Genomic DNA, 15,607 nt, shown 5'->3' with positions numbered 1-15,607 from the left:
GACAGAAATGGTAGAGACCTAGGAAATGCTGAAGAGATCAGGAAGAGATGGAAAGAATACATAGAAGACATGTACAAAAAAGTTCTTTATGAATGGGATTACTATGATGCTGTTGTCAGTACCCCAGAGCCAAATATTCTGGAGTATGAAGTTAAGTGGGCCTTAGAAAAAACTACTATGAATAAAGCTAGTGGATGCAATGGAATTCCAGTAGAACTATTCAAATCCCTAAAGGATGATGTCATCCAGGTGTTGCATTCAGTATGTCAGCAAATCTGCAAGGCTGAACAGTGGCCATAGGACTGGAAAAGATCAATCCTCATTGCAATTCTTAAGAAAGGTACTAGTAATGAATATGCTAACCATTGGACAATTGCCCTCATCTCCCATGCTAGTAAGGTCATGCTTAAAATTGTGCATGTTAGGCTTCAGCATTATGTGAACCAAGAAATTCCAGATGTCCAAGCTGGGTTTATAAAAGGAAGAGGAACTAGAGATCAAACTGTCAACATTCACTGAATCATAAAGAAAGCTAGGAAATTCCAGAAAAACATCTAGCACTGTTTCATACACTACACTAAAGCCTTTGACTGTGTGGCTCATAACAAACTGTGGAAAACTCTTAAAGACATGGTAATACCAGACCATCTTACCTGTCTCTTGAGAAACCTGTACGTGGGTCAAGAAGCAACAGTTAGAACCCTGTACGGGACAACTGATTGGTTCAAGATTGAGAAAGGAGTACAACAGGGCTGTCTGCTGCCACCCTGTTTGCTTAACATATACACTGAGCACATCAAGAGAAATTGCTGGGCTGGATGAGTTGCAAGCTGGAATCAATATAGGTGGGAGAAACATCAACAACCTCAGATATGCAGAAGATACCACTCTAATGGCAAAAAATGAAGAGGAACTAAAGAGCCTCTTGATGAAGGTGAAGGAGGAGAGTGAAAGAGCTGGCTTAAAACTAAATACAAAAAAAAAAAAAAAAAAACACTCAGATCATGGTATCTGGCCCTATTCAGTTCAGTTCAGTCACTCAGTCGTGTCTGACTCTTTGCAACCCCATGAATCGTAGCTCGCCAGGCCTCCTGTCCATCACCATCTCCCGGAGTTCACTCAGACTTACGTCCATCAAGTCGGTCATGCCATCCAGCCATCTCATCCTCTGTTGTCCCCTTCTCCTCCTGCCCCCAATCCTTTCCAGGATCAGAGTCTTTTCCAATGAGTCGAATCTTCACATGAGGTGGCCAAAGAACTGGAGTTTCAGCTTTAGCATCATTCCTTCCAAAGAAATCGCTGGGCTGATCTCCTTCTGAATGGACTGGTTGGATCTCCTTGCAGTCCAAGGGACTCTCAAGAGTGTTCTCCAACACCACAGTTCAAAAGCATAAATTCTTCAGTGCTCAGCCTTCTTCACAGACCAACTCTCATAGCCATACATGACTACTGGAAAAACCATAGCCTTGACTAGATGGACCTTAGCTGGCAAAGTAATATCTCTGCTTTTGAATATGTTATCTAGGTTGGTCATAACTATCCTTCCAAGAAGTAAGTGATTTTTAATTTCATGGCTACAGTCACGATCTGCAGTGATTTTGGAGCCCCTCAAAATACAGTGTGACACTGTTTCCACTGTTTCCCCATCTATTTCCCATGAAGTGATGGGACCGGATGCCCTGATCTTCCTTTTCTGAATGTTGAGCTTTAAGCCAACTCTTTCCCTCTCCTCTTTCACTTTCATCAAGAGGCTTTTTAATTCCTCTTCACTTTCTGCCAAAAGGGTGGTATCATCTGCATATCTGATGTTATTGATATTTCTCCTGGCAATCTTAATTCCAGCTTGTGTTTCTTCCAGTCCAGCGTTTCTCATGATGTACTCTGCATAGAAGTTAAATAATCAGTGTGACAATATACAGCCTTGATGTACTCCTTTTCCTATTTGGAACCAGTCTGTTGTTCCATGTCCAGTTCTAACTGTTGCTTCCTGACCGGCTTACAGATTTCTCAAGAGGCAGGTCGGGTGGTCTGATATTCCCATCACTCTCAGAATTTTACACAGTGTATTGTGATCCACACAGTCAAAGGCTTTGGCATAGTCAATAAAGCAGGGATAGATGTTTTTCTGGAACTCTCTTGCTTTTTCCATGATCCAGTGGATGTTGGCAATTTGATCTCTGGTTCCTCTGCCTTTTCTAAAACCAGCTTGAACATCAGGAAGTTCATGGTTCACATATTGCTGAAGCCTGGCTTGGAGAATTTTGAGCATTACTTTACTAGCATGTGAGATGAGTGCAATTGTGTGGTAGTTTGAGCATTCTTTGGCATTGCCTTTCTTTGGGATTGGAATGAAAACTGACCTTTTCCAGTCCTGTGGCCACTGCTGAGTTTTCCCAGGTGCTGGCATATTGAGTGCAGCACTTTCACAGCATCTTCTTTCAGGATTTGAAATAGCTCAACTGGAATTCCACCACTTCCACTAGCTTTGTTCATAGTGATACTTTCTAAGGCCCATTGACTTCACATCCCAGGATGTCTGGCTCTAGATGAGTGATCACACCATCGTGATTATCTGGGTCGTGAAGATTTTTTTGTATAGTTCTTCCATGTATTCTTGCCACCTCTTAGTATCTTCTGCTTCTGTTAGGTCCATACCATTTCTGTCCTTTATCGAGCCCATCTTTGCATGAAATGTTCCTTTGGTATCTCTAATTTTCTTGAAGATATCTCTGGTCTTTCCCATTCTGTTGTTTTCCTCGATTTCTTTGCATTGATCGCTGAAGAAGGCTTTCTTATCTCTTCTTGCTATTCTTTGGAACTCTGCATTCAGATGCTTATATCTTTCCTTTTCTCCTTGGCTTTTCACTTCTCTTCTTTTCACAGCTATTTGTAAGGCCTCCCCAGACAGCCATTTTGCTTTTTTGCATTTCTTTTCCATGGGGATGGTCTTGATCCCTGTCTCCTGTACAATGTCATGAACCTCATTCCATAGTTCATCAGGCACTCTATCTATCAGATCCAGGCCCTTAAATCTATTTCTCACTTCCACTGTATAATCATAAGGGATTTGATTTAGGTCATACCTGAATGGTCTAGCAGTTTTCCCTACTTTCTTCAATTTAAGTCTGAATTTGGTAATAAGGAGATCATGATCTGAGCCACAGTCAGCTCCTGGTCTTGTTTTTTTTTTTTTTTTTTTGACTGTATAGAGCTTCTCCATCTTTGGCTGCATAGAATATAATCAATCTGATTTTGGTATTGACCATCTGGTGATGTCTATGTGTAGTCTTCTCTTGTGTTGTTGGAAGAGGGTGTTTGCTATTTCCAGTGCATTCTCTTGGCAAAACTCTATTAGCCTTTGCCCTGCTTCATTCTGCATTCCAAGGCCAAATTTGCCTGTTACTCCAGGTGTTTCTTGACTTCCTACTTTTGCATTCCAGTCCTCTATAATGAAAAGGACATCTTTTTTGGGTATTAGTTCTAAAAGGTCTTGTAGGTCTTCATAGGACCATTCAACTTCAGCTTCTTCAGTGTTACTGGTTGGGGCATAGACTTGGATTACAGTGATATTGAATGGTTTGCCTCGGAAACGAACAGAAATCATTCTGTCGTTTTTGAGATTGCATCCAAGTACTGCATTTCAGACTCTTTTGTTGACCATGATAGCTACTCCATTTCTTCTGAGAGATTCCTGCCCGCAGTAGTAGATATAATGGTCATCTGAGTTAAATTCACCCATTCCAGTCCATTTTAGTTCATTGATTCCTAGAATGTCGATGTTTACTCTTGCCATCTCTTGTTTGACCACTTCCAATTTGCCTTGATTCATGGACCTGACATTCCTATGTCATTGACCTATGCAATATTGCTCTTTACAGCATCGGATCTTGCTTCTATCACCAGTCCCATCCACAACTGGGTATTGTTTTTGCTTTGGCTTCATCCCTTCATTCTTTCTGGAGTTATTTCTCCACTGATCTCCAGTAGCATATTGGGCACCTACTGACCTGGGGAGTTTCTCTTTCAGTATCCTATCATTTTGCCTTTTGATAGTGTTCATGGGGTTCTCAAGGCAAGAATACTGAAGTGGTTTGCATTCCCTTCTCCAGTGGACCACATACTGTCAGACCTCTCCACCATGACCCATCCATCTTGGGTGGCCCCACATGGCATGTCTTAGTTTCATTGAGTTAGAAAAGGCTGTGGTCCATGTGATCAGATTGACTAGTTTTCTGTGAGTATGGTTTCAGTGTGTCTGCCCTCTGATGCCCTCTTGCAACACCTACCATCTTACTTGGGTTTTTCTTACCTTGGGCGTAGGGTATCTCTTCATGGCTGCTCCAGCAAAGGGTAACTGCTGCTCCTTACCTTGGATAAGGGGTCTCCTCACTGCCGCCCTCCCTAACCTTCAACATGGAATATATCCTCTAGGCCCTCCTGTGCCCACACAGCCACCACTCCTTGGACAGGGGTTGTTCCTCCCAGCCACCACCCCTGGCCTCGGACACAAGGTGGCTCCTCTCAGCAGCTGCCCCTGTTCTCGGATGTGGGGTGGCTCCTCCAGACTGTTGCCCCTGACCTCAGATGCTGGGTGGTTCCTCCCGGCCACCTCCCCTGACCTCGGACGTTGGGTAGCTCCTTTTGGCCGCGCTTAGTGTGCCGGTCGCAGCCCTATTACTTCATGACAAATAGAAGGGGAAATAGTGACAAATTTCCTCTTCTTGGGCTCTAAAATCACTGTGGATAGTGATTGAAATCATGAAGACGTTTGCTTCTTGGCACGAAAGCTATGAAAAACCTAGACATTGTGTTGAAAAGCAGAGACAGTACTCTGCCAACAAAGGTCCATGTAGTCAAGGCCAAGGTCTTCTCAGTGGTCACATATGGTTATGAGAGCTGAACTTCAAAGAAGGCAGAATGCCAAAGAATTGATGCCTTCAAATTGTGGTGCTGGAGAAGACTCCTGAAAGCCCCTTGGATAGCAAGGAGATCAAATCAGTCAATATTAAGGGAAATCAATTCTGAATACTTGTTGGAAGGACTGATACTGAAGCTCAAGCTCCAGTATTTTGGTCTTCTGAAGTGAACAGCCAACTCACTGAAAAATTTCCTGATGCTGGGAAAGACTGAGGCAGAAGGAGAAGAGGGTGTCAGAGAATGATATGGCTGGATGGCATCATGGATACAATGGACATGAACTTGGGCAAACTCTGGGAGATGGTGAGGGACAGGGAGGCCTGGCATGCTGCAGTCCATGGGATGACAAAGAGTTGGGGATGACTAGGAACTGAGGTTACATGCCTTTCACCAAGCTGCAGAAGGTGCTGGGAGAATAGGTTCTAACTTTTGCTTTGGGAAGGAAGGACCAATAATGTGAAAATTTTCTTTGAATAGAAATGTTGATTTAATACTTCTAAGGTGATTTAAATATGAACACTTGCAATAACTGAGACTATATAATATCTAGGCAGTTGGTAAAGTGTTTTCTTTCATTGACTGCAAGGGAAATGTTAATTTTTATGAAGTTAAATATGTGAGAAATATATTGTAGAATCCAATACATGGCATTTATATCATCTATTTTCCCACTCTGTGACTAAAGAAATTGAAAACTTAGAAATAAAATTTCAGCATGTGTGTTGTGGAGTCAAAACAATTTTCTTTTATGTATGAATACATGTTTCAGGTTAAATAAGGTGATGTATATTATTTGGTGTATTAACTGTAAATATTAAAGTAATGCTTTCAAATAACCTTATTAGTTACCAGTAAATAATAAATTTCTAAATTATATGCATATATTGACTGAAAATTACAACTGTTCAATTAAGAACTTGGGTGTTTTGTATAGTGTGAGGTTTAATATATATATATATATATATATTATCAATATATAATTATGTTTAGTAGTAGAGTAGCTCTCAGTCGTGTCTGACTGTTTGCGACCCCATGGACTGTAGCCTACTGGCCTCCTCCAACCATGGGATTTTCCAGGCAAGAGTACTGGAGTGGGTTGCCATTTCCTTCTCCATATATGTTTACTAAGTAGTAAATAAATGCCTAAGTAGATGGTTTGAACCTGTTTTAGGACCTCAAGATGGAAGGGAAAATTTGTAACTGCGTTGTGAATTAAAGAGCATATTGTGATCTTTATGGAAGTATTCTATTTTAATAATTACCTGTCATCTGCAGGGACAAAAGAATGGAAAGAGCCAGAGAGAACTAAGACTCAAGGGAACATATTTTATAGACTGAAAAGATCTTGCATAATTGAAATTTTTCTTTAGGAAGGAATAATGTGAAATTGATATTTCAGCCTATAACATTGACAACTTTTACTGGAGAATTAAATGCCTGCATAAATGATGACTCTCATAGATTAGCACAATTTTCCTTTTCATTTCTTCATAGCTCATTGTATGGTTAAAAACAACTGTTTGTGAATTATGAATACCTTCTTTGTAATATAATTTTTTAAATAAATTGTGACACTAAGATAACATGGATACTATGTAATTGCTTTTTCTATACACTAAGGATTTATTAATTGTATTGATTTTCAAAACTTGAAAGTACAGAAAGGCAATGAGCATCATGTATATCCCTTTAACAGATGTATATCTTAGCAGCTGATAACTAGAATCTGCTCATTATTAACCATAATATAAAATCATTAAAGGAAAGAGGGGAAAAAAAAAGGATGCAAAGAAGGAAGGGAAGAAGAAAGGGAAAGGAGAGGGGAAGAAGGAATGAAGTGTTGCTCTCTGTTAAAATGTCTCCAACTCCAGAATTTCAAGAGTCAATTGATTTAAATATTGTTTATGTCAAACACACTTCTCTAATTAAAAACAATCTTTCAAAAATAGATAAAATTTTGCCTTGGTAGCTACTATGTTACATAATGTAGTATGCTGCTGCTGCTGCTAAGTCACTTCAGTCGTCTCTGACTCTGTGTGACCCCATAGACGGCAGCCCATCAGGCTCCCCCATCCCTGGGATTCTCCAGGCAAGAACACTGGAGTGGGTTGCCATTTCCTTCTCCAATTCATGAAAGTGAAAAGTGAAAGGGAAGTCACTCAGTTGTGTCCTACTCTTTGTGACCCCGTGGACTGCAGCCCACCAGTCTCCTCCGTCCATGGGATTTTCCAGGTCAGAGTACTGGAGTGGAGTGCCATCACCTTCTCCATGGACTCACATAATTAGTAAAATAGGATAAACTGATGACTGGTTATGTAATCGGGAAAGATTGACAGCCTCATATACCACCCAAAGCCTTTGACTGTGTGGATAACAATAAACTGTGGAAAATTCTTCAAGAGATGGGAATACCAGACCACCTGACTTGATTCCTGAGAAATCTGTATGCAGGTCATGAACTGGACATGGAACAACAGACTGGTTCCAAATAGGAAAGGAGTAAATCAAAGCTGTACATTGTCACGCTGCTTATTTAATTCATATGCACAGTAAAGCAAGAGGAACACTGGGCTCGATGAAGCACAAGCTGGACTCAAGATTGCTGGGAGAAATGTCAAAACCTCAGATATTCAGATGACGCTACCCTTATGGCAGAAAGTGAAGAAGAACTAAAAAGCCTCTTGATGAAAGTAAGACAGGACACTGAAAAGTTGGCTTAAAGCTCAACATTCAGAAAACTAAGATCATGGCACCCGGTCCCATCACTTCATGGCAAATAGATGTGGAAACAGTGGAAAGAGTGGTTGACTTTATTTTGGGGGGCTCCAAAATCACTGCAGATGTTGACTGTAGCCATGAAATTAAAAGATGCTTATACCTTGGAAGGAAAGTTATGCCCAACCTAAACAGCATATTAAAAAGCAGAGACATTACTTCACCACTAAAATCTGTCTAGTCAATGCTATGGTTTTTCCAGTAGTCATGGATGGATGTGAGAGTTGGACTATAAAGAAAGCTGAGCACTGAAGAATTGATGCTTTTGAACTGTGGTGTTGGAGAAGACTCTTGAGAGTCCCTTGGACTGCAAGGAGATCCAACCAGTCCATCCTAAAGGAGATCAGTCCTGAGTGTTCATTGGAAGGATTGATATTGAAGCTGAAACTCCTATACTTTCGCCACCTGACGTGAAGAGCTGACTCATTTGAAAAGACCCTAATGCTAGGAAAGGTTGAAGGCAGGAAGAGAAGGGGATGACAGATGATGAGATGGTTGTATAGCATCACTGACTCAACGGACATGAGTTTGAGTAAACTCTGGGAGGTCGTATTGGACAGGGAAGCCTTGTGTGCTGCAGTCCATGGGATCACAAAGAGTTGGACATGACTGAGGGACTGAAATGAACTGAACTGAATGTCTTATTGTCTTATTTGGTGAAATGACATCATCACTTCTTGTTCATCCATAGACAGTGGGTAGATAGTTGAAGATGGAGGACCTTCAGCAAAGACCCACAAGATGATGAGCTTAGCTATGAAAGCTTTGCAGCTCTGCTGACAGAAGTACATTCTTAAACAGTCAGGAGTGTTTTTCAGGCTTTGACTCAACATTCATAATTATCTTTGGTATTGGTTAGGAAATGATTCTGGGCAGTTTCCAGGTACTGATTCTCTCTCTCCATCAGTAGCTATCATTCCTTTGTCTCAGGATCTGCTTGGATCTGCTCCAAAATCATGTCCTTTTCTTCTCTAAGTATGCAGTCCAGTGAATCCCTGGAGAGCTGAATAATCTTATCTTTCTCTTGTGTCTTTCAGATTGGTGCAATAAAAACTGTTGCCTTCATTCCCTCGGTGGATTCCATTCTGATTACTTCAAGACATTTTTTTCTCTCAATACAACCAGCTCTTGGAAATCAAATGTTTGATTTGTTCTTGCAGATCTTTTATAAAAAGGCTAAATTTCCCTAAAGAAATGTAGATACTTCTGATGAACTAAAATAGTGATTCTTGGACCTGGCTATACATTAGAATCAACTGGAATTTAAAATGACTACTATTCATGCACCAACCCATGAATCGTATCTAATCATTACGCTGTGTAACTTAAAAATCAGTAATTTTAAAAAAGCTGTCTGGGGAGTTTAATACGCAGCAGCTGCTGCTGCTAAGTTGCTTCATTTATGTCTGTCTCTGTGAGACCCCATAGATGGTAGCCCACCAGGCTCCCCCATCCCTGGGATTCTCCAGGCAAGAACACCGGAGTGGGTTGGCATTTCCTTCTCCAATTCATGAAAGTGAAAAGTGAAAGTGAAGTAGGTCAGTCGTGTCCGACTCTGCGACCCCGTGGACTGCAGGCTTCCAGGCTCCTCTGTCCATGGGATTTTCCAGGCAAGAGTACTGGAGTGGGTTGCCATTGCCTTCTCAGTAATATTCAGCTACAGTTGGAAATAAAGATATGACAAGAAGAATTACATACAAGCAAGTGTTAAAAAGTATAGCACAGTGATTAATATCTTAATATGTTATTATAACTTTATAACACTATAGGAAAAATTACCAATATGGAGGCTTTTCAAATATTAAATAATTGTGAGATTTGTTTGATCTTTATATAAAATGTTAGACAAACAATAAACTAGTGCAAAAAATGCTCCAGTGAAGTTAATATTACCTTGGAAACTAGACAAGAGTTTCAATCATGCCATTTTGTTTCAGAACATTAACAGAGAAATATATTTAATACTATTTGGAAAAATTCTTAATTTCTATAAAACAATTTTAAATGAATTTAATTTTTATTTTTTTGAAATGAGGGGCTTTAAATTTGGGAATTGTGAAAATGTTTACAGATATAACTGCAAGATCATTTTTTAAACAAAAATGTATTCTATTTTTAAATGTAGTAAAAAATTCATTTTGATCCAGGCATCATCTTAGGTTACATGATTTCCCCAATGTTAATAATAAAGTGTGTTTTGTGCTAACTTAGAATTTATATTCTGTTGAAGAGCACACATGTAATAAATAAAACGGTATATAAATAACAGCAAGTTTCTTTAGTTTTGTTTTAATATAAATAGAATTGAGATATGGCTAGTTGTATTTTCACCAGATTTAAAGAACAAGGTGGGATGCTCCAATCCCATGGAGGAGGGCCTAGCAACCCACTCCACTATTCTTGCCTGGAAAATCCCCATGGACAGAGGAGCCTGGTGGGCTACAGTCCATGGGGTCACAAAGAGTCAGATATGATTGAGCGACTTAGCACACACAAACATCATAAAAGATAGGGTATATGGACATCTAAGAGCATCCTAGTGATACAGGTAGGAACACTTAAAAGCAGATAAGATATTTCTATTGTGACCCAGAATTTTTAAGCATTTTGAATAGATGAATAGCATGCCCAGACCGATTGGTTAGATCACTCTGGCTATGGGGTATAGGATGTATTGATTCCAGTAGAAGACCTAGATTCAGTAATAATCTAGTTTTAACAATAATTCAGGAAAATATATGGCCTAGACTATGGCCTTTAAATAAAATCTTCTTTAATACTTTTAGTAGAAAATGATTTATTAAGATTCTCTTGTGGTGAAAGAATCCCTTCCCAAAGGAATATCATTAAAGGTATTGCCATGAGCAATGGAACTAAGACTGGGATGAGAGTGCAACCTCGAAATAAATCTCTTGAACTGTAACACACAAACACATGCATCCTAGAATTTTTATTGTTCTTTTACCACTATTCTGTAAACTGTAATAAAATGAGGTGTAGAATTTCTGTATATTTTTGATGTAAGGGAACAGAATTTGTAATCCTGAATTCTGCTGACCAATTAAATTGAGCCAGGGACTATGCTTGATAAAAAAGATTAGATTTAGATCAACTATGTCTATTTGGTGTTTGATTGCCTCGTAATAGCCTAAATGGTTAGGCTACCAGATTGCAGAGTTTAGTAGATAGGTGGACAAGTAACTTGAACACACTACATTATAACTTGAATACACTACATTATACATGTGCACTGTCCATACACTTCTTTCACTGTATTTTTGTTTTTATATTTTAGAAATAAAGTCTGGGTTAATTTCACAAGTAGAATCGACATTTGAACTTTCACTCTACTGTCTTGAATCTGACTTGACTTTTCTGAATTAAGTAAAGGAGTATATATCATTTTAACAGTGCAGTTATGTTAGTGAGTATCATGGGGTATACTACATTAAGAAGAGATGGCCAAATAAGAAGTTTATTTTGGTTGTGTGCCAGAAACTTATCAAGCATCTCATAGATTTCCAGAAATAAGATAGCTTTTCAGTGTCTCCCAAACTTAAGAGACTTCCAAAATACTGGATAACATATGCCAGGTCTGATGATAAAGAAAAAAGTGGTTTAACATAAGATATTGGTGCAAAGATAACTGGAAAATATTGACAGTAAAATTAGCATAGGAGAGCAACTCAAGCATATTAAAACAGTCTCCTAGTTATGTAAATTTCATACATTTATGCTTCTAGTATGGTAACTGAAATGGATCTGTTGTTGAATTCCATTCCATTCCATTATGGAATCAAATGTTCTTTTATTTCCATGCAGAGAAATTCAGTCCCAGATGCTTTTCTTCCCTTTCTTGTCAGTAGCATTTCCACATTTGTACCAAGCATAGAAAAATTATAATTTGCTGAAAGCCCTCAGAGATTTTTTTTAATCATATGCTGTTTTTCGAAGACTTGTTATAAAATCCAAGCAATTTTTCATTATAAAATGGGAATGAAAGTCTTGAGTCTCATCATCTATACTAGTTACTTCTCATTCCTATATTTACCTCAGCTGAGATGACTCTTCCTTCTACATAGACTGATCATATTTTATATTGTATGCAAAAGAGTGTTATGCAATGTGATATTACAGTAATAGTTGTGGTTCAAAATTCATTCCAAAGGTAATTCTGTTTATTTTCTTTTAAACTTTCTATCACAATCTCAAGAATACACATCTACTATTATTCTCCAAAGATATTTTTACATAACATTAAAGAAAGGAAGTTAACTTTGCTTGTTTCTTTAAATGTTTTTTTTTTTTTTTTTCCCCCAACCAATAGTGGTTTTTCCAAGCCACTAAACCATGAGACAGGTCCTTAATTCTTAAGTGAATGTAATCAAAATATCATCAGGATTTTGAATGGATCAGTGATCACATGAGAGGAAATTAAAAAGTGAAGCAGAGATATAAAATTACAAGTATGCTATCAGGCCATTTTTCTTCCACTTATCTAAGCTCCCTTTACCTTTTATGCCTCTAGATGGACAATTTTAGTGAGGGATAGATTTTTCAGAGTAGTTGTCACTCAAAAGAGAAATTTCTCATTTTAGGCTTGAGAAGAAAAGAAATGCAGGCAAGAATGAGGGGAAACACATACACACACACGAGTACTTAGTCACTCAGTCATGTCTAACTCCTTGTGATCTTAAGGACTTTAGCCCACCAGGCTCCTCTGTCCATGGGATTCTCCAGACAAGAATACTGGAGTGGGTTGCTGTTTCTTTCTCCAAGGGATCTTCCTGACCCAAGGACTGAACACGCCATCTCCTGCATTGATGGGCAGATTTTTTACTACTCAGCCACCAGGGAAGCCCCCAACATGAGCTTCCCTGTTAGCTCAGTTGGTAAAGAATCCTCTGCAAGGAGACCCTGGAGAAGAGATAGGCTACCCACTCCAATCTTCTGGCCTAGGGAATTCCATGGATTGTATAACCCATGGGGTCGCAAACAGTCAGAGGTGACTGAGCAAATTTCACTTTCACTTTTCATACTTACGTGTGTGTGTGTGTGTGTGTGTGTGTGTGTGTGTACAAGCATCCCAGGTGGTTCCGTTGTAAAACATCTCCCTGCCAATACAGGAGACGCAGAAACAAGGCTTGACCCCTGGGTCAGGAAGACTCCCTGGAGAAGAAGTACTCAAGTATTCTTGCCTAGATAATCCCGTGGAGAGAGTAGCCTGGCAGGCTTCAATCCATGGGGTCAGAAAGTCAGACATGACTGAGTGACTGAACTACAAGCAAGTGAGGAGGTGGCACGAGGAGGGCATGGCAACTTACTCCAGTATTCTTGCCTAGAGAATCCCATGGACAGAGGAGCCTGACAGGCTACAGTCCAAACGGTTGTAAAGAGACGTGACTGAAATGACTTGGCACACACACACACACCAACACATACATATATATATATATGGAGTCAAATACTGAGCATTACGTATACAAGGGAATATTAAGTTCCCAGATATATAATAAATGTATGTTTAAACTCAACAGGTCATATAATACGACTGAAAGCTTATAAGCATCAATTATATGGTTCATTTACTAAACAAATTATGCAAATTTTTAATTTTAAAAGTGTTAAATATAAGAACCAGGTATGCTTCATTGTATGTATTTGAGAATTATTTTAGAATTGTTTGGTACTATTTTGACTCTGAGCCACCAGAGAAGACACTATTTTGAATACATATATCTATTTCCTTGATAGCAAAGTAGAAAAACAGCTAGTTAATATTTTATGCAAAAGTACATTTTGATGAAGAGAGTTGATGTCATTGGTACTGTGTGTAGCAAAACATTTCCATTGTATTGATGCTTTTGAACTGTGGTGTTGGAGAAGACTCTTGAGAGTCCCTTGGACTGCAAGGAGATCCAACCAGTCCATTCTGAAGGAGATCAGCCCTGGGATTTCTTTGGAAGGAATGATGCTAAAGCTGAAACTCCACTACTTTGGCCACCTCATGCAAAGAGTTGACTCATTGGAAAAGACTCTGATGCTGGGAGGGATTAAGTGCAGGAGGGGAAGGGGATGACAGAGGATGAAATGGCTGGATGGCATCACGGACTCAATGGACGTGAGTCTGAGTGAACTCCGGGAGATGGTGATGGACAGGGAGGCCTGGCGTGCTGTGATTCATGGGGTTACAAAGAGTTGGACACGACTGAGCGACTGAACTGAAACATATAAATATTTGCTCACACAATAGGTACTTTTCTTTAAGACTGACATTTGTTCAGTCGCTCAGTCACGTCTGACTCTGTGACACCATGGACTGCAGCACACCAGGCTTCCCTGTCCTTCACCAGCTACGGGAGCCTACTCAAACCCATGTCTATTGAGTTGATGATGCCATCCAACCATCTCATCCTCTGTTGTCCCCTTCTCCTCCTGCCTTCAATCTTTCTCAGCATCAGGGTTTTTTCTAATGAGTTAGTACTTCACATCAGGTGGTCAAAGTATTGGAGCTTCAGCTACAGCATCAGTCCTTCCAATGAATATTCAGGGTTGATTTCTTCTAGGATTGATTGGTTTGATCTCCTTGCAGTCCAAGGGACTCTCAAGAGTCTTCTCCAATATGACAGTTCAAAAGACTAAATTCTTTGGTGCTCAGCCTTCTTTGTGATCCAATTCTCATCCATACATGACTACTGGAAAAACCATAGCTTTGACTAGACAGACCTTTGTTGGCAAAGTAATGTCTGAGTTTTTAACATGCTGTCTAGTTTTGTCCTTTTTCCCAAGGAGCAAGTCTTTTAATTTCATGGCTTTAGTCACTGTCAGCAGTGATTTTGGAGACCAAGAAAGTAAACTCTGTCATTGTTCCTATTGCTTCCCCATCTATTTGTCATGAAGTGAAGGGACCAGATGTAATGATCTTCATTTTCTGAATGTTGAGTTTTAAGCCAGCTTTTTCACTTTCCTCTTTCACCTTCATCAATAGGCTCTTTAGTTCCTCTTTACTTTCTGCCATAAAGGTGGTGTCATCTGCATATCTGAGGTTGACTAGGGAGACTATTATCATATTTACAGTGTTTATTTTTATGGTGACTTTTTTTGCTCTGATCATATTTTCAAATTAATTATTCACCCTTCAGGTGAAATGAAACTGAAAAAGCCAGATATTATGAGCCTTAATATTTGTTAGCTGAAAAATACTATCAACATTTTAGGTGTTATTGTTAATACTCACACTATGACTGGAAGAGTGTCTAAGTTATAAGAAATCATGTGCTACATGTACAGTCGAACTCTTTTATCTCAAGGGAAACCACTTAGGATAGCAGAGATTCAAGTCACTTTATTCCCCCTCTTTCTCTTCATTGCTAACAAGATAAAGGGTGTGTTTTACTTCCTATACTCTAAGTTGTAAATAAATCACTGTATATAAAAAGGAACAGTGGAAAAATTGTGGCAGACAATTATTAAGACTGACTGACTGTGCATTCTGGGAACTGCTTCTTTCTGTTTCTTTCTTTTCCACCCACAAAATTACAAAGAAGGAACCTCAGAATACATGTTGAAAAATATGAAGCATCCCACCATGTGCTATACCCCTGAGGCCTGCATATCTGATTAGTCCAGAAGGGGCTAAATCACTTATTTCTCTAGGTGCTTGAAGTTTTGATATGGAGAAAATTCTAGGTCGCACTTTATGTTGCTGAAACTATATAGTGTAAAGTGGGCATATTTCATGTTTATGCATACAGTAGAAAAGTAGAGAATTTCTGTTCTGAGTCAGAGAATAATGATGCTATGAGGAACAAGTTCAGAGAGAGAGAGAGAGAAACAGAGAAAATCTGGGGAGTCATTTTTTATTTCCTGGGTTTAGTCCAATAGATTTCAGTGAGATAACTGTTTGTCCTTATTA

Source organism: Oryx dammah, unplaced genomic scaffold, assembly GCF_014754425.2.
Source record: "Oryx dammah isolate SB20612 unplaced genomic scaffold, SCBI_Odam_1.1 HiC_scaffold_3, whole genome shotgun sequence".
NCBI classification, from domain to species: domain Eukaryota; kingdom Metazoa; phylum Chordata; class Mammalia; order Artiodactyla; family Bovidae; genus Oryx; species Oryx dammah.
This window is presented reverse-complemented; position numbering follows the sequence as displayed.